General features: G+C 44.2%; 1 protein-coding gene and 1 long non-coding RNA gene across 3 annotated transcripts in view; one reads left to right on the top strand and one right to left on the bottom strand.

The window, feature by feature from the left end:
- Positions 1 to 18,797, top strand: part of LOC133372929 (uncharacterized) — a 32,646-nt gene extending 13,849 nt beyond the window's left edge. The window contains exons 2-3 of one of the 2 annotated variants that reach the window (XR_009759584.1): positions 11,391 to 11,425; positions 18,402 to 18,797. This is a non-coding gene — a long non-coding RNA (uncharacterized LOC133372929). Of the gene's footprint in view, positions 1 to 934; positions 1,118 to 11,390; positions 11,426 to 18,401 lie in introns of those variants that run through there. The other variant, XR_009759583.1, reaches the window with a different exon arrangement.
- Positions 1 to 20,282, bottom strand: part of CASZ1 (castor zinc finger 1) — a 416,252-nt gene that overhangs the window by 379,045 nt on the left and 16,925 nt on the right. The gene's annotated exons all lie outside the window — the stretch shown is intronic.

The raw sequence follows: 20,282 nt of genomic DNA, 5'->3' as shown, positions 1-20,282 counted from the left end.
GCGACACTGAGACTAAGGAGGAGGAAGGCAGTGCCGCCACCCCCTGGACTGGATGTGAGAAGGCAGGCAAGTGCGGCTGGTTGAGAGCAGACCGGAGCTGCTGGGGTAGTGCCCCATTTGCTCTAGTGGAGAAGCCTCCCCAGAGAGGGAGGGGGAGAGGTAGAGAGAGAGACAGAGAGACAGAGAGAGAGAGCTTCTTTGACCCAACTGGAAATAAAAGCCCTCCAGATGATGTTCTGGTGGCCTTGGCCATGAGACAGGTTGGAGGTGGTAGGTGGATAGGTGTCGGAAGGGAGGGAGATGGTGAGGGTTTGATAATACAGTATATCACATCTCAGCTCTTCTGGATCAGTCACGCTTCCTAATTCAATAAGGTGAGAAGGAGCATAATTTGATCATATTTGTTTTGCATCACTGCAAAAACAGAAAATGAGGGGCTGCAGAGCCGCACCAATTTACTTCATCCGACCTTGATTAAAAGAAAATTAATTGCTGCATCTCTCAGGATATCTCAGGCAGCAGCCAATGGGCTCTCTGGAAAACCACAAAAAGGTGGTGGTGGTGGGGAGAGTATTGGGGGGAGACTGAGATAGAGACACTGTTTGCCCTTTCATCTCTTAGCATAACTGTCTTGTCGGAAGCTTTGGCAGACTGAGAAGGAGGGGGATGGGGCACGGGGGGGGGAGGGAGAGGAGAAATAATAATAGCAAAACACCCACCCCAGCGCACGGGAAATCACAGGCTCCTCTCCTCAGCCTCCCTGCTCCCTCTCTTGCTTTTGCTTCTATGTTACAACTCTTTTGTATTTCTGTGGGGCTTCACCAAGACTGTTGAAGAAGTCTCCATAGGCAAACAAGGGGGTGGGCTTGAATAAATCCTGTCTGGAATAGGGATGGACAAATGTGTTAATTGCGCCTTTATTTATGTTCTAAAGAGTCATCATGAAAATGTGAATGTAAGAACATAAGAAGATCTCTGCCGCAGGATCAGGCCAAAGGCCTGTCATCAGGTCCAGCATCCTGTTCTGACAGTGGCCAACCAGATGCTCCAAATGGGAATCGCACAAGCAGGTCCTGCGCAACAGTGTTCTCCTGAAGTGATTCCCAGCAACTGGTATTCAGAGGCATCCTGCTTCCAACAGTGGGAAACAGCATTTTAGTGTACATTTCTTCTAATATACACTTTTTGCAAGCAGGTGTCCTCAATGCAATGCATTTTTGCATGTTTATTTTCACTAATATATGTGCTTTTATGCACACTTTACCCAAATACATACATTTTTGTACATATGATTAATTGGCTGGAAAGCATCATCACAAAATTCAGAGAGGTGAGGATTCCCAAGGATGGTAGCACTTCTGTTTGTGTACTGTTTTGGGAAGTGTGAATGAGGTAGGTTCACATTAAAATGTGAACTGAACCAAATTCCTTGCCCATCTCTTGTTTGGAGTGCCTTATAAACAGCCTCCTGTGCTAATGGATTGTGGAAATGAATCACTTCTGAGGACCATATGCCAGTGTAAGTTGGCATGGTGGGTGGGTGGAGGAGACACAAAAGATGTTTACAAAACTGTGCATTATTTGGAGTAAAATGGAGATTATATTTTCCCCTTCACTCTCTCTTCACACTAGAACTCAAGAGGCATTAAAATTTGGCTGGAGATTTCAGGACAGACAAAGGCAAGTACTTCACACAGCAGGTAGTCAGTTTGTAGAATTCACTGCTACTAGCTTAGATGGCTTATTATTTATTTATTTATTCATTCATTCATTCATTCATTTATTTAACTTGTATCCCGCCCTTCCTCCCAGCAGGAGCCCAGGGCGGCAAACAAAGCGCTAAAAACACTTTAAAACATCATAAAAACAGATCTTAAAATACATTAAAACAAAACAGCGTTAAAAACATTAAAAAAACAATTTTTTAAAAGGGTTAAAAACATTATTAAAAAACATACTAAGCAATTCTAACACAGACACAGACTGGGATAGGTCTCAACCTAAAAGGCTTGTTGAAAGAGGAAAGTCTTCAAAAGGCGCCAAAAAGATAGCAGAGATGGTGCCTGCCTAAAATTCAAAGGGAGGGAATTCCACAGGGTAGGTGCTGCCACACTAAAGGTTTGTTTCCTATATTGTGCAGAACGAACCTCCTGATAAGATGGTATCTGCAGGAGGCCCTCACCTGCAGAGCACAGTGATTGACTGGGTATATAAGGGGTAAGACGGTCTTTCAGGTATCCTGGTCCCAAGCTGTATAGGGCTTTTTACACCAAAACTAGAACCTTGAACTTGGCCCGGTAGCAAATGGGCAGCCAGTGCAATTCTTTCAGCAGCAGGGTGACATGTTGGCAATACCCTGCGCCAGTGAGCAGTCTCACCGCCACATTTTGCACCAGCTGCAGCTTCCGGACCAACCTCAAGGGCAGCCCCACATAGAGTGCATTACAGTAATCCAGCCTGGAGGTTACCAGTGCGTGGACAACAGTGGTCAGGCTATCCTGGTCCAGAAACAGCCACAGCTGTCTCACCAGCCAAAGCTGGTAAAAGGCACACTTAGCCACTGAGGTCACCTGGGCCTCTAGCGACAAAAATGGATCCAGGAGCTCCCCCAGACTATGGACCTGCTCTTTCAGTGGGAGTACGATCCCATCCAAAGCAGGCAACTGACCAATTATCCGAACTCAGGAACCACCAACCCACAGCGCCTCCATCTTGCTAGGATTCAGACTCAGTTTATTGGCCTTCATCCAGCCCACCACCGAGTCCAGGCAGCAGTCCAGGGCTTGCACGGCCTCTCCGGATTCAGATGTTATGGAGAAATAGAGCTGAGTATCATCGGCATACTGCTGACACCTTGCCCCAAAGCTCCTAATGACTGCTCCCAAGGGCTTCATATAGATGTTAAACAGCATGGGGGACAAGATGGTACCCTGCGGTACTTAGTGGAAAGAGACAACAGAGGATCAGAAGAAGTTGCCTCATACCAAGTTTGATCATCAGTCCAACTAGCTCAGTATTGTTCACATTGGATTGCAACTGCTTTTCCTACTTCGAGACACTTCTGTTGCACAGAGCTAAGGACTTGTGTTGTTCCAGCATGTGACAGCCTGCAACTGAGAGCTTATGCAGCCTTGTCACATACCCTGCCCAGACCCAGCTGCAACTGGTTAGCCCAGCTTTCAAGGTTCTTTGTGTCCAAGGAGGCCCCTTATTCCTGAGGAGGCTGGTTCTTGAGGTGTGCACACCATCGATGGGTGCTGTCTGATCCTGCACCTTCTGACACTGAAGTTCCTGCGGCTGGGAGATAGTTTGATTCTGTAGGGGAGGAGCTACCGCAGGTAGTCAGAAACCTCATCCATGGATCCTTCTGGGTGCTCTGCTGCAGATGGGCCTGTCATGTTTCTCCGGAGATGCTGGAGGTTTTCTGCGGTAGTACTGGAAGCTGTGCAGAGTTTTCAGATGTTGTGTTCTCGGGGTCTTCACCTGAGGTGGAGTCATCCTGGCATGGCCTAGATCAGGCATGACAACATTGGACCATGCTGCCCAGGGCTGATGAGAGCTGGAGTCCAGCAACAGCTGGAGGGCTACAGGTTTTTCCATCCCTTGAGTAGACAACACTGGGTTAGATGGACACATCATCTAACCTGATGTAAGGCAGCTTCTCATATCCCACCAAGAGGACCCACACGGAAGAGAGGACTGGGGGCACTCTGTATCCTGGGTCGCATGACACGGGCTCCCAGAGATGAACTTTTAGCTGCTTTGCTCTTTCCCAGTGCTTTCTATTGCTGTGCCACACTGAGCTAAGCCAAAGTTTGGCTTAGTGTGTTGTCTGAAACAGAATCCTCACTAACCATGAGCTGCAGCCAAGAAGAAATCTTGGCTATGTCAATGCTGCCTTCTTAACCCTGTAACAAAAGGCTATCACTGAAGGGGGTCAGGTATACAATTTTGGCACCAAAGCTGAGTTTCATTGCATCTGCCTGGTTGTGCCATCCTCTGCTTATTAACTCAGAACATATGCCCCAAACTATCATGCCGGTAACTCTCCGAAGGTTAACTCCAATAAAACAAAAGAAAGCGGTTTCCCTCCTTAATAATTCATGGGCATCTTTAAAAGCCCCTGTTAAAAAGATGCACAATTCCTCCTCCCTCCCCAATTTTCTGATGTACTAATTAACCAAGATCTGCATCCGATGCTATTCTCTATTGGACCTGAGTGACACTTTCTCTTCCTTCGACCAGACACAAAACCATCTGCTCCACTCATCCATCACTTGTACTTTCTTTAGCATTTAGCGTCATCTTGACAAGCTGCAGCTCTCAGATCCAGATCTTTGCCCACGCTGAGGCGACCAATTTTGAAAAGAGAAAGGAAAAATGGGAGAAAAGAAGTCCTCTTTCGTGGCATCAGAATCAAGACTCTAAGCTGGCTTTCCATGAATTGGTGTCCTCATATGTTTTGAACTACAGCTCCCACCATCCCTGACAACTGGCCAGGCTAGCTGGGGCTGATGGGAGTTGGAATCTGACAACATCTAGATAGGCACCACATTGGGGAAGGCTGCTCTGAGCCACTGCCCCACCATGTGCACCCACCTGCCTGGCTTCCCACTTTCAACCAGTCCAAGGGGGGACACTGACTGTCAGCTTCCTCCTCCTTGTAGAACTCCGCAAGGAGGAGGAAGATGGGGACAAAACTAGAATTAGTTGGCTCTGCCCGCCATTGACTCTGGCTCATCCAATCAGTGGCTCTGGCTCCGCCTACTGTTGGCCTCCCTGCCTTCTGCCCTACCAGTCCCAATGGGCACCAGCCAGTACTGGCTCACATGCACCACTGCTCTCTCCTAGGGTTTGTGTAGCAAAATAGATGGCTTGTCAACAAACCTGAGAACAAAGTTGGGACAGCTCAGGACTGAGTAGCAAACTAGGAGGCAAGACTGAAGAGCACATCAGGACCCAAGGACAAAACGGGAAGCACAATGGAACAGCAGGCTCAGGACCAAAGGCCAACTAAAGGATACAGCCAGAGCTCAGGAAGACTTTGTTGATCAAAAAAGCTTAATTGGACTACAAAGCTCATTATATCCCTTCCTGTCTGTGAGGATCCAGTGGGCACCTTAGATGGGCAGGGTCAGACGAAGGCCTGAGGATACTAAACTGGCTATTCCAAGGGTGCAACAAGGTCAGTGGCTCACCATGCAGGGCAGCTGCTCTCATCATGCTGGTTCAAACCCTAGCTGCTCCTGTCCCCCACCCTGGTGTGTGTTAAATCTATGTTCAACTTGAAAATTTTAAAATGGTAAGAACCTGAGCAGGGGTTGAGACAGGTCCCAGAATGGAGCCCAGCACTATCAGTTTTGAGGATGGGCCTAGGGATAACAGTTAGCACAACATTTGTCACAGTCACCTAAAGTGTATAGCTAGTAGTAGTAGTAGTAGTAGTAGTAGTAGTAGTAGTGTGTGTGTGTGTGCGTGCGCACACACAGAATGACACTAATATTTTGCTTTTATGCCAAGTGGTTCAAAAGCATAACAATTGGCCATGCCATTTTACTTCTAGTGAATTGGCTATCTTAGGGGGCAGCTGGCCCCACAGAGTGAAATGTTTGAATGCAACCCATTTTGAAGGCTGGGAAAATGTCCCCACATCCAAACACAAACAACCAACAGAAAAAACATAGCTCAGTGATAGACAGGGATAGTGTAGAATATTCGCAAAATCGGATTTGGTATCGAATTCTGGGATAATCCGCAAGTTCGTCTCATCATCAAACAGGCTCCCACTCTGCATGCATTTGCGGCTGTTAGCGACACCATAATTTTTTTTAAAAAAATCTGTTGCGAAAATTATGTCATTATTTATGTCATTATTTTTGTAATCTGCTGCTGCTGTATACATTATATAAATATACAGCAGCATAAGAAATAATGGAGAAAATTACATAATTTTTTGGAAAAAATAACAAAGAAAAGGGGGAGAACCGGGAATTGCGATAACTAGCGAAGCACAAATATAGCAAATAGGAACTAGCAGCCCGTCTGACGAATTGAAAAATGGAACAGGATCAGATAGCGACCCCCATCCCTAGTGATAGAGTGCTAGCTTTGCATGCAGACGATCTCAGGTTCAATCCCCAAAGGCATCTCCTAGTAGGGCTGGTAAAGACCCAGCCTGAAACCCCAGAGAGCCAGTCAGCGTTGACAGTACTGAGCTAGACGGACCAAGGCCTGACTCAGAATAAAGCAGCTTCCTATGTTGCCAGGAAAGGCCCCTGCAGAAAGTGGCACAATCATGTAGCAAGTTGTGGCATTCACACAATGCAGACTCACACATGGCCAAAACAGCTGTTGCAATTTCATATGAAGTGCAACTTGAAGCAACTCGGGTGAATCGCATGAGGAACTCCTAGGGGCGCGAACAGAATTTCGAGAAGACAAGCGAAATGTCTCAAGAGGATTTCACACCTCCCTGCCTGTGATTTACCCCTTGAACATATAAAACAGACAAGAGTTTGACATCTAGGGGCCATTTCCCCAGGGCAACCTTGTAAAACAGGCCCAATAGGTTCACATGTAATGAATGGAACACCCTGGCTTTGGACACCAAACAGGCAAATGTTCTTGGATATACAGTAGTCAATGCACTTGCACAATGTGCATTTGTAGTAGTAGGCGTGAGTGTGTGCAACCCCCCCCCAACATTCTGTGTGCGTGTGTACAGTAGGGGTGCCTGTCTGCGTGTGTGTTCATGTTTGGGCACACAGTAAAAAGTACAGCATGTGTTTGGGAGTTACTGGGAGTTGGGGATGTTTAGTAATTAAATCCCTTTTCATCCTTCTGCACCTGTCTCCTTCTGAAAACTGAGAGAACAGACGTCAAGCGGGACAAGGGCTGGACTGAATACAGCCAATTCTGAAATATTTATTAGCTTGTGACACCACTCAATAGAGGAGAAGGAATGCCGCCTAATCCGCCCAGCAAATGCTCGCCTGGTGGAGGGGCATTTATCTACAAGTGCCTCATTATATTTCAGCTACCGCCTAGTACTTTGTCAAAAATGGTATCATTTTTAATTTGTTGCCTATATTTGCTCACAAGCAACTTTACCCCCATGGTAGCCAGAGATTTAGGAGTGCAACATTCTGGAGTGTAAACTGAATTTCACAGGTAAGCGTCTCAATCAGTTGCATGGATGCACAGCACCAGGCCACAGCTTCTCCATTTTGGAGAGGGGCAATTGTTGTTGTCATTGGTGGGAGCTGTTGTTATGTGCCTTCAAGTCGATTACGACTTATGGCAACCCTATGAATCAGTGACCTCCAATAGCATCTGTCATGAACCACCCTGTTCAGATCTTATAAGTTCAGCTCTGTGGCTTCCTTTATGGAATCAATCCATCTCTTGTTTGGCCTTCCTCTTTTTCTACTCCCTTCTGTTTTCCCCAGCATTATTATCTTTTCTAGTGAATCATGTCTTCTCATGATGTGTCCAAAGTAGGATAACCTCATCATTTTAGCTTCCAGTGATAGTTCTGGTTTCATTTCTTTTAACACCTGTCTCAGTAACCTATTAGAATTCTTCGAGAGTGTCAACAAGCATATAGATAGAGGTGATCCAGTGGACATAGTGTACTTAGACTTTCAAAAAGCGTTTGACAAGGTACCTCACCAAAGACTTCTGAGGAAGCTTAGCAGTCATGGAATAAGAGGGGAGGTCCTCTTGTGGATAAGGAATTGGTTAAGAAGCAGAAAGCAGAGAGTAGGAATAAACGGACAGTTCTCCCAATGGAGGGCTGTAGAAAGTGGAGTCCCTCAAGGATCGGTATTGGGACCTGTACTTTTCAACTTGTTCATTAATGACCTAGAATTAGGAGTGAGCAGTGAAGTGGCCAAGTTTGCTGACGACACTAAATTGTTCAGGGTTATTAAAACAAAAAGGGATTGCGAAGAGCTCCAAAAAGACCTCTCCAAACTGAGTGAATGGGCGGAAAAATGGCAAATGCAATTCAATATAAACAAGTGTAAAATTATGCATATTGGAGCAAAAAATCTTAATTTCACATATACGCTCATGGGGTCTGAACTGGCGGTGACCGACCAGGAGAGAGACCTCGGGGTTGTAGTGGACAGCACAATGAAAATGTCGACCCAGTGTGCGGCAGCTGTGAAAAAGGCAAATTCCATGGTAGGGATAATTAGGAAAGGTATTGAAAATAAAACAGCCGATATCATAATCCCGTTGTATAAATCTGTGGTGCGGCCGCATTTGGAATACTATGTACAGTTCTGGTCGCCTCATCTCAAAAAGGATATTATAGAGTTGGAAAAGGTTCAGAAGAGGGCAACCAGAATGATCAAGGGAATGGAGCGACTCCCTTACGAGGAAAGGTTGCAGCATTTGGGGCTTTTTAGTTTAGAGAAAAGGCGGGTCAGAGGAGACATGATAGAAGTGTATAAAATTATGCATGGCACTGAGAAAGTGGATAGAGAAAAGTTCTTCTCCCTCTCTCATAATACTAGAACTCGTGGACATTCAAAGAAGCTGAACGTTGGAAGATTCAGGACAGACAAAAGGAAGTACTTCTTTACTCAGGGCATAGTTAAACTATGGAATTTGCTCCCACAAGATGCAGTAATGGCCACCAGTTTGGATGGCTTTAAAAGAAGATTAGACAAATTCATGGAGGACAGGGCTATCAATGGCTACTAGCCATGATGGCTGTGCCACCCTAGTCAGAGGCAGCATGCTTCTGAAGACCAGTTGCCGGAAGCCTCAGGAGGGGAGAGTGTTCTTGCACTCAGGTCCTGCTTGCGGGCTTCCCCCAGGCACCTGGTTGGCCACTGTGAGAACAGGATGCTGGACTAGATGGGCCACTGGCCCGATCCAGCAGGCTCTTCTTATGTTGTTATGTTCTTATGTTCTCTCCTCCAACACCACATTTCAAATGAGTTGATTTTTCTCTTATCTGCTTTTTTCACTGTCCAACTTTCTCATCCATACATAGAGATCGGGAATACCATGGTCTGAATGATCCTGACTTTGGTGTTCAGTGATACATCTTTGCATTTGATTGGTGGGAGAGGGTCAGTTTATTTCATGGATGCACCTGTTGAACGCCTACTAATGCCAGTTGCAAATTTGCTCCAGCACAGAATGGAAAGTGGTGGTGGTGGTAGTGGAGGAGGAGGAAGAAGACACATCATGGATGTCTTGCTCTGTCTTCCCTCTCTCTTTTGAAAGTCAGAATAGGGTTTAAAATATCTGGTGGCTGTGGGTAAACCTACACAATGTCAGGACTGGGCCAAAGGTTTTTGTCAGAGGAAATCCAGGGTCTAGGACTTGTGCCAGTGGGTCAGAGCTGAGTGTGTGTTGGGGGGGAGGGGTTCAAACTGGGAGGTCGATCCAGGAACTGAGGGATCAAGCCAGGAGTTAGAGCCCAGGAAAGAAGCAAAGGGAGTGAAGCCAAAGAGTAAAACTGAAACAATTGTTTCCCAGGCATAGACCCAGCCCAAACGGGGAGCCCTTTACAGCCCTTTCTCTCTAGGAGGACCCAAAGGCCAGCACAGGACCTGAGGACACTTCACTGCCTGGGAATATAGGGAGCTACCTTATACCGAGTCAGGACAATAGGTCCATCTAGCTCAGTATTGTGTACACTGACTGGCAGGGGCACAGTGTAAGGCAATATGGTCTCACTCAATGTAAGGCAGCCTCCTGTGTCTTCAGGGAAGGGCCAAAGCTCAGTGGTGGAGCATCTGCTTTGCATGCAGAAGGTCCCAAGTTCACTCCCCAGCAGCATCTCCAGGCCTGAAGCCCCCGAGAGCTGTTGCCACGCAGCGTCAACATTGCTGCGCTTGATAAACCAAAGGTCTGATAGGGTAGAAGGCAGCTTCCTGTGGTCCTATGGAGGCCAGCTGATAGGTCAGTTAGAGAACCAAGAGGGAGGGGAATGAGGCTCTTCAGAATCACAAGACGTGGACAAGTCTCCTATGAGCCAGCTGGCATTATTTTTTTTACACCTCCTAAAACTGACCTGAAGATCCTTTATGTTTGGCTGATACACAGTCTGATCTCAAACCTATTTTCTCAGAAGATGAGTCCTTCTGATTCCATTCCTGGTTAAGTATCTTGGGAAATGATGTTGCCGATTCCTAGTTCTGTTGAAAATGCAGCCAAAAGGAGCAGCTGCCTGTGTGTGCATGTTGGCATGTGCAAAACTAAGGGCACTTTCTTTTCTTCTTCCATCCACCCACCCATCCATCCACAGATTGACACCCCTTCAAACATCATCGTTATTTATATAGATCTTTTTACTACGCAAAGCACTGCTCTGTCTTTATGAAATCCAGCAGCTCAGCTTTCTCTTGTCACAGATATTCCCATTTCAAGGAACCTGAGTCTGAAGGATAGCTGCTTTAGCAAAACCAGTGGTGGTGTTGAGGGGCAATGCAAGGGATCACAGCTCTGGGACTTTTCTCAGAGCAGGAGTGACTATGTCATCTGCCACTCCTTGCTCTGGAACATAGGAAGCTGCTTCATGCTGAGTCAGTCCTTTGGTCTATCTGGCTCAGTATTGTCTATGTTGACTGGGTGCGGCTCTCTGGGGTTTCAGACACAGGGAGTCTTTTCCAGACCTACCTGGAGATACCAGAACCTGGGACCTTCTGCATGCATAGCAGATGCTGTATTATGAGCTATGGCCCTTCCCCCTCACAAGTTAATAAAGTGATAATGAGACTTTCGGGTTGTTTGTGACATAATAGCATAGAGGAAGTCAGAGAATGGGGGAAATAATCAAGAAGAGGCTGGGTACATATTTCCTTTTCTTTGTTGGTGTTCCTACTTCATACTAGCAGTTTAAATGGGAACACTTATTTGCAAGATTGCTTGCATTTCTAATTAAAAGCTAAAGATTGCATTTTACCTGGGTGGCGATCTTTTGTTAAAGCTCAAGGTGAACTTATGTTGAACTTATGCAGTCAGAAGTAAGCACCACTGACTTCAATAGAACCTATCTGAGATAACTGTTCATAGGATTGGAGTCATGTTGATCCTGTACTTGGGGTATTATGATATGTATTGCTGCTCTTTGGTCTGTGGATGTGTGTAATAATGGATCAACACAACTGTCTATATTTTTGGACACTCCTTGGGGGTGTGACTATGGAGGCTACCAAAAAGAACTCTTCCACTTTAAAATTTACCACCACACCATTCCCCAAATTTACAGCTAAACTGGAATGTAAATACCATGGCAACTTCCTGTCAGAGGTGACAGCTCCTCCTCTCAGGCCAAACATCTAAGGAATTTTGAAGGAAGCAAAATAAAGTTTCAGTTCACTACATTCCTTTTAACTATATTGTTATGAATTGTTTATGTTTTACAGAGAACAACCAACCAACAAAGAACTATGTGGTCATGGTAAGCATGCATACTTAAATGCCAATTCAAGTTTCATATCGGGACCCCCAAAAGACAAAGTGTTGTATCCAACTGTATCCAATGTAACTGAGTAGATACACTGAAATTAAGGAACCTACGTTACTCAAGCCCATTAATTTTAATGGGTCTACACTGAATAGGACTAACATTGGACACAACCACAAAACCTCAGTACATCTATCCAAACTGATTCACAGCTTTTGGTCAAAGATCTAGCTGGACTCATTAACGTGAAATACTGGGTGCCATCTTTCAATGAAGGAATCTGATGGTGCCAGCCTACTGGTCACTAGGAATGGGGCAGAAATTCAATTCAGTTCACATTTAAAGCAGAATCAATCACATTTGCACTTTCCAAAACAATATGAGAGCTGAAACAAGCAATCCTTTGAAATCTGCACGTATCTGAACTTTGCAATGTTTTAAAAAATGTGTGTATTAGGGAAAGGTGTGCATAAATATGAATACATTCGTGAAAATAACATGCAAACATGCATTATATTAGGAGAAATTGCTTGACAAATATGCTTATTCATCCAAAAATGTGTTTATTGGAGAAATTTGCACTAAAATGTTGAAGAATTTTCATGAGGTTTTTTTTAAAAATTGCAACTTGCTGCAGAACTGAATTTAAGTTTGGAAAAATAAGAAACTGAGCGAAATGGACAGAGCCTCCCATCCCTACTGGTCACATATATTTGTTGCATTAATTTGTTCATTGAAGCCGTTCCCCATCATTTTTGGGACCACTGATTCAGCTCAGGCAGCTGGGTTGCTTCCCAAGTGTCAGCTATTTCCATTCTAGAGGCCTGAAGAACTCACAAGGTCTCAGCATGGAATACTCGTGAAGCCATCTTCAAAAATGTTCGATGGGGTTTCATTCTGCATCAGGTGCAAAACCTTACTGATTTCCTCAAAGCCTTGTTCAATTCGTGACATTTCCCCAGCGTAGTTTCACATATCTTCCTCATTGTCAAGTGAAATGGAAATCAGAACTCAAGTCTCCAGAAGTTGAGGAAGGGGACTAAAACGTTTTCTTGTAAGCATTGCTAAAAAATCATCATCATCAACAACAACAACAAAAACAAAGACATAATAACCTGATTGATGATGAATCCCATCAAAGTGAAGCTGATTCTGGATGGTTTTGGCATGATGTATCCATCGTTGCAACTTGCTGTGTTGGAGAAGTCATTAGATGCTTCCCTCGAGGGAAGCAGCAAGTACATTAAGAGGGACGAGGACTCACCATGAGCCAAATGGCTGCTCTTATTGTTCTCAGAAGGGCACTTAGGAAGTTCTTAGGACCAAAAACTCTTCCATAGTATGTCAGAAATGGGACTGCCGTTTAAGATCAACAGGAACACTCAGCTCACATCTTTTTGAAGGATCTTTCTCTACATTCACAGGCCCCAAATCCTCCATTGGAGGTTCAGCCTAGCAATGTGAGTGGCTACTCTAATACTAATCCACCTGAGCTGTCTCTCTGTGTGAATTTGAGGGCAGAAATGATAAAAAAGGGAATTATGGAATTCAGTGGAGCTCAGGAGAACATGCCATATTTATTTATTTATTTGATTTATATCCCACCCTTCCTCCCAGTAGGAGCCCAGGGTGGCAAACAAAAGCACTAAGAACACTCCAAAACATCATAAAAGCAGACTTTAAAATATATTAAAACATCCTTAAAAACATATTTAAACAAAACTTATGTAAACATTTTTTAAAAAGCTTTAAAAACATCTTTAAAAAAAGTTTTAAAAACATATTACAACGCAATTACAACACAGACGCTGACTGTTGACTGTAACAGAGATGTAAGTATGCACAGGTATATATTTTATGCACCCAGCTTAAGTTAGTGCATTGGCATTCAAGCTGTTGTGTGTCACAGAATTTCTTCTGTCTGATTAAGAATTCTGTGAAGTTTGTGGAACCAGGGCTTGGGTGTTGGGCTGGGGTGTGAGATACATGGGATAAGTAGGGGAAAGACCTTTGTAGGTCAACAAGTGGTACAACACCAATTCAGAGCAATTATTCGATGATAGGAGGAGGGCTTCCATATTATCCACACAATGTGAGAGAAGGTAAACATCCTCAAATCTGAGAATCAGAACGGTCTGGAGGGCAGGGATGGGTGCATCTGTCCATGTCAGGTTCTCTTCGTTTCTTGTCTTTCCAGTCTTAAGTTCAGTTCTCCACATTTCAGTTTAAGTCCTCATGAAAATTCATCAGTATATTAGTATGAATTTCTCCTAATATATATGTTTGTATGCAATTTTGAGTAATATGCACATTTTCGCTAAGCAAGTTTCCATAATACAATGCATTTTTGTATGCTATTTTCACCAGTATATGCACTTTTATACAAATACATGCATTTTTGTAGACATTATTTGCCCGCAAAATTAGAAGAAGAGCACGTTTTGAAGGATGGCTGTGTCTGTTATCACACTGTTTTGAAAAGTGCAAGTTACGTAGATTCACCTTTGAATAGTAACTGAATCAAATTTCTCTCCCCTCTCTACTGGGGGGGTATAATGGAAACACAGACCTTCAATAAGCTTTCAATCTGCTCTTTGCCATGAAAGTCACTAGGTGACCTTGGGCCAATCACCTTCTCTCAGCTCAACCTCACAGGATTGTTGTGAGGATAATATTAGGAAGGGGAGAATCATGTTTGCGTCCCACCTTGAGCTCCTTGGAGGAAAGGTGGGATACAAGTGCAACAACAACAACAATAGCAAGAGCGCTATCTAGGTAAGAACACAAGAAGAGCCTGCTGGATCTGGCCAATGGCCCATTTAGTCCAGCATCCTGTTCTCACAGTGGCCAACCAGATGTCCTAATAGGAAGCCAACAAGCAGGACCTGAGTACAACAGCACTCACCCCACTTGTGCTCACCCAGCAATTGGCACACAGAGGCAGACTGCCTGTGTAGTAGCATTGTGGGAACTGTGAAAACTTTCTAAGCATTGGAGGATCACATCCTCAGCCTTTGATCACTAGTGTCATTAAAAGCTATTAACGATTGTGTTGTGGCTGCTTGAAGACAAAAGCTATTTAGGAGCCAGTCCTTTACAGAGCATGGATTATCAGTGAATTTATCAGCTTGCCTGGTTTCATTGATCATATCAAGTCCATCTCAAGTTTGGTGGCTTCAGTACCTGGGAATCGTCACTCCCCCTTCTTTCTGCCATCTCCTCCTTTAGTAATTGCATCCGTTACGCCTGCCTCAACTGGCTTATCGGCTCCTGGTCCTGTACTTATTGCCCTCATTGCCCTTATCGGTTCTACCCCTCCTTTGTTGTTTGGATCGCCCAATTCATCAGTTTGCAAGTAGAGCTAGTGCTTCCCCAGTTGACTTTTGCAACATTCCCTTTGCATGATTTTATTGTTAGGTATCGACACACTTACTCAGTAATCATCTTTGCAAGACAGCTTTCGTTCTGTGTGAAAACTAATCAAACAAACAAAAGACAACAAAAATGACAGAAGGCATGCAAGGCTCAGAAAACAAGAGCTAAAACTAGAAATGTATTTGAAGCTGTCCAGCAAAGCAGTGGCCATGGCGGGGGAGGGGGGGAAGCAGTGTAAAATAAGTACTCAAAAACAGGACATTGCATTGAAGTTGCTGTTGTTTTGTGGTTCACTACGTAAAAGTAGGGGCTATCTCATAACTCCCTTGAACTGAGTAAGGGAACAGAGGAACAGAGGAAGCTGCCTTATACTGAGTCAGACCCATTGTGCCATTGAATCCATTACTGACTACACTGACTGGTAGCAGCTCTCCAGGGTTTCAGGCAGGGAATCACTGGGGACTGCACCTGAGACCTTGTGTATGCAAAGCAGAGGCTCTACCACTGAGATACTACAGCCCTTCCCCAGGGAGCGTTGAAGGTGTTGCCTTTGCAAAGGGCACTCTACCCAGTCACTTCTCCCAGGAAGAAGGCAATGCAGAAGTTACCCACTTTCGGTCAGGAACTGCTGACTGCTGCCCCATGTGGTAAGCAGTGTTGCTACAGCTTCTCAGGGAAGAACCTTCCAGATTGACTCCGCCCACCACTGTTCATTGGCTCTTTCAGGCAAGGAAGGAGTATTTTAAGAAGGCTTCCTGTCTCAAAGGTGCTTTGCTTGAGCAGCAGTAGAGTCTACTTGAGCTCTGGTGTGTCTTGGTGGTTCTGGACTTGCTCTGTATCCCTGGCTTGTTTTACCAGCTCTGTGTTTGGGTTTGCTTTCTGATCCTGACTGCTGCCTTCTTTTGCCAGTCCTACTTTCTGGTTTATCTTCTGACTGTGATTGCTCATTAGTCCTGACCACAGACCTGTCTCCTGACTCCTAGTCCCTGACTCACCTCAGACTGCTGCCTGCAGCCCAGCCCAACCCTGACAGTTCCAGAGCCACTTGTACTGTCTCACCCAAACATCCTTAAGGAAAACCCTGGTGTAACCCCTGCTGTTACCACTAGTCAAGTGTAACCCAAAAGGAATTAGGAACATATCCAAAGATTATTATAAACTTCGGGTGCAAATGTACCTAGAGAGTGACTACAGCCCATTGTTTGATCCATGATCTTTGTATTCTGGCCTTCTAAGAATTGAGAATGTCGTGCATGCATACTGCTGCTGTCCCATTTCATTTTATTATTTATTACAATGTATTTATATACTGCTTTTCAGACTAAAGGTCCCCTAAAGCAATGAACAGTGTATTAAAGCAAAATATATACCATAGAGTACAATAAGATGCCTCATAACATTTATCCTCACAACAACTCTGTGAGGCAAGTTAGGCCAAGTTATTGACTGTATTCAGATTATCATGTCTTGGTGTAGAAGCCAACAACTGAATGCTACTGAGTTATGGTCCCTTTCATCATGGCCCACAGCTGAACATGGCTGTACTAGAGAAGCTGTACTGTAGCTGAAACTAAGACTTGGGAAAAACATACATTCTACCAAAAATTCATGAAATTTACTCTAATACAAGGAGAAATGTTTTTTTGAACTTGCCCTACTTGACTTTGGGTTGTGTCCAACTAAATTCTAATCAGAATAGACCCATTGAAATGAATGGGCCTAAATTAGTTATGTTCATTAACTTCAGTGGGCCTACTCTGAGGAGGACTAGGACTATAATCCTTGGTTCCTCCAAATAATTTAACTGATTTTTCAGCACAACATTTACTTGGGAGTAGGGATGTAGGAGACTACCACTAATGGAAATGGGAGCAGAAATTGTGGAAGCTTGCTTATTCATCCCATGTCTAGAATGAAAATCAATCCAGCAAATACAATCAGTATTTGCTATTGGTGCTTTCAATCCACAAACAACACATAATTGATTATGTTTCTCCTCCCCCCCAATTTGCATTGAAATGAATAGGTTAGAATAACATAATAACATAATTTATGTATTTAATTATGTAAGTTACATAAGTTGCGTAATTTCCCCACAGTGGGCAGCAAGATTAATAATGTAGTTTTGGGTGGAATATGAACTGCAGAGAACAGAAACATTGCTGCATACAACTAATACAGGGTGGAACAGAAAACAATACCTTCTTACATTGCTTCTTGGGAGTAACTCCCATTGAACTCATGGGGCTTACTTCTGAACAGACATACATAGGACTTCCCTGTTAATTTCTAATCCCCCTGCCACTCCAAAATGGCATGGAACACCTTTCATACCTTTGAATGAAGCAGGAAGCACATTTAAGGGTGTGCTGGGGTTTTTTTTTGCAAGACATTCTTATATTTAAAAAAAAATGTAAAAATGTTTTTCCTACTAGGTCAGGATTAAAAAATAGGGTTGCAAGGAATGGCACACTGTGACTTTTTTATTTTTAACATCCTTGCTTCAGTCGCTATCTTTTCTTTGGAGAGGTATTTGCACCTCTTGAATAAAATGAGCTGCTGGAGGAATGATCTGCCCACTCCATAAAAGTGTGTGCTTCTCTGTAGTTATTCATCTGCTGTCCATTTTGAATTTTCCAAAATTCAGAAAACATCACAGAAAAAGGCTCTCTGGGAAAAAACAAAATGGTGGCTGCACTGATTCTGTTCCCCCCAAAATAATTTCACCTCACTCCTGAAATACTGCCAAAACAAAATAGTTGATATTGAGGTGGCTGGAAAATGTCAGTTTATGAAACCTCTTTATGTGGTTTTGACAGATCTTTTGCATGCGCGTGCCACTATTTAGGATAGCTGCCAAGTGATTAATGTTAGGTGTGTGTGAATTGGGCCCAGGTGAAGTCAGGATGCTTCATCAATGGTCCATTTGGGATTATTATCTACTGACACCAAGACACAAAGCTAGAATAGGAAGCATGTTCACGTTCCAAATGGCAAGGCGTGGTCTGAAAGAGTGCCCAAAAGGAGCCAGAAATAGATGGTTTCTTAAATGGATAGATATGCCAGCACTGACACCCTCACATTGAAGGTAGCAACTTGAGTTGGAGATAATGGCAGCCTCCCAAAGGCTACATAGTGAGTTCATGGCTTTGAGTGAGTTCATGGTTGAGATTTCAACTATGAATTTCCCAGCCCACAGTCTTAGCCACTTCACTGCACTAGTCCTCAAGATAAAAGGCATGCCTACAAAAAGAAAAGAAAAGAAACATAAGGACCTATCATATCCAATGCTATCCTGCTAGGAGAAGACCCACTGAAAGTAATGGGCATGGCTAATTTAGGTTCATTCATTTCAATGGGTCTATTCTGATTATAACCTAGTCGAATAAAACCCTTTAGAAGAATGCTGCCAGATCAGACTGAAGGTCCCTCTGTGAAGGAGGAAGTGTGGCTAAAAACCTGGAATCCTCTGGCGCTTGCCATGTGGAAAAGGCAACACAGTCTTGACCACAGAGAACTACTTATTGACGCTGTTGTTGCTTATTGCTTTTAGGATGATTTTGTGTGTGTGTGTGACTTTTCCTCTCTTTGTAAGCTGCTGCAGGAACCCAGTGAGTTTGTCGGTGGGATGTTTAAATTGAGGAAGAAATAAATATTTTCCCAAGACTGAACGTTGAGATGCAAAGTGTTGGCAGAACATCACTAAAAACACAACCACAGGCAACAGTATCCACGGCAATCAGCTGCATGTGAAGGCACGTTTGCCAAGATGTTGAGTTCAGGACTGGTGGCATGACGGCTGTGTATTTCTCCATGGGCATGCTTCCCCTTTAAGGCCAGGACTGCGCTGTCTTTATTTGCTTGTTGAAACTGTTCAGTTTTAGGACATGGGGGGAGATCACACCTGTTGTGGAACTTGATAGAAGGCTTATTTATAAACTTTCGGAGCTTGAGATTCTTGCAGAGCTGAAAATGCTGATGTCCGGAGGGGAAGGTCACTGAAATGCTTGTTTATAAAAGCAGCACCAACTGGAAAAACCATAAAAGTCTGAAATGATGAAATTAACAAGCTATTTGATCAGGCGCACTGGGCCATGTGCCCCCGTGCCTGGCCGGAAGAAGCCTGCACAGAAAACATGGCTCTGTCAGCAGCTACTCTGCCATTTTCCTGTCAAGAAATTAGTATTACGCACAAGTGCACAAGCATGCACCCTCCCCCAAAAGAGAAGAGGTGGGGAAAAGCAAGCTCTTGCCGGGCTTAATATAGTATAGTTTTGGGGGCCGGAGTCTCTTCCAATCTTAATTTGACCTTGTGTGGAAAAAGAGAAAGGCAATCCCGGGGATGGTATATTGCTACTAATCTGCTCTCGAGTTTTGAGGCTTCAAAGGGTCGCACCACTTGTTCGCTAAGACACAAGATGATCTTTAGTGAGGCTAAAATCCCACTTGTTATGAAATGTACAACCAGGCATTCTTTTCCAATCCACCCCTCTTTTGTGAGGTGGTGGCCGGTTTTTGTTTGTTTGTTTGTTTTAAATGGGTCTGGAAATATCCCTATGCTTCCTCCAGGCTGTTAGAGGCTTTGCTATAATTACAGGGACCCTTTCAGAACTGGGTTGCCCTGCCTTTCTTAGGGTGCTTAAGGAGAGAGAGAGAGGTGCTAAGATCCAGTCCTTTCTAAAAGCCCTTTCTTTTAATCTTACGTATGCAGGGATAGAATGCAACTACTCATCAGTGTAGGGAAAGGTACTCTGCATATACTCAGAGGCATTTTTCTTTTGATATTCCAGGACTACTACAGCAAACAAATCCTAGAGCCTGAGCCCTCGTTTAAATTAAACCCAGGTACCTCCATTCTTGGGGAAAAGGAAGCCAGATCAAAAATACTGGGCAAATAAGAGCATATTCTAGTCTTTAACGTACAAGGTAGCCTCGTCTTCTACCCCACCACAAAAGTTATCGGCAAGATCATTCTAAGCCATTCTGTCTGCTTTTCACGCCTCACGTATGCAAAGGTTTGGACATGACTACGCATACATGCGTCTCAAGAGGTTTTGGGGATCTGTCAGAATCTTCCTTATAGGAAAGCTTCATTTTCCCTCTCTGTGACTGATGGCTGAACAGGTGGTTTGTGAGTCGAGTGTCATATGAACACGTCCTTTTAGAAATGGGCAATTTGCAGCTCACTTTCTCTGGCTGACAGGCCTGTTTTCTGCTGACACATTCTTGCCCCTTCCAGCCAAAATAATTCACGGTACATCTGCCCCCACGCCTCTCCAGCAGCTGAAAAAAAAAATTCTTTAGGAGGTGGAGGAGGGGGAAAATACATATACAGTAAGCACCTCCAGGAATCACTGCCTGTGAAATGGAAAGTGCTTCCTTGTACCAAAGCAGAATTTGGCCTTTACATAGAGAGTTTGCATCTTCATTGGGCGGGAATGCTTGCTTCTTTGTTTGGTCCCACTAGGGTCTTCCT

The sequence above is a fragment of the Rhineura floridana genome, chromosome 18 (assembly GCF_030035675.1).
Source record: "Rhineura floridana isolate rRhiFlo1 chromosome 18, rRhiFlo1.hap2, whole genome shotgun sequence".
Classification (NCBI taxonomy): domain Eukaryota; kingdom Metazoa; phylum Chordata; class Lepidosauria; order Squamata; family Rhineuridae; genus Rhineura; species Rhineura floridana.
Note: the sequence above shows the minus strand (reverse complement) of the source record. Positions and strands in the feature narration are given on the sequence as shown.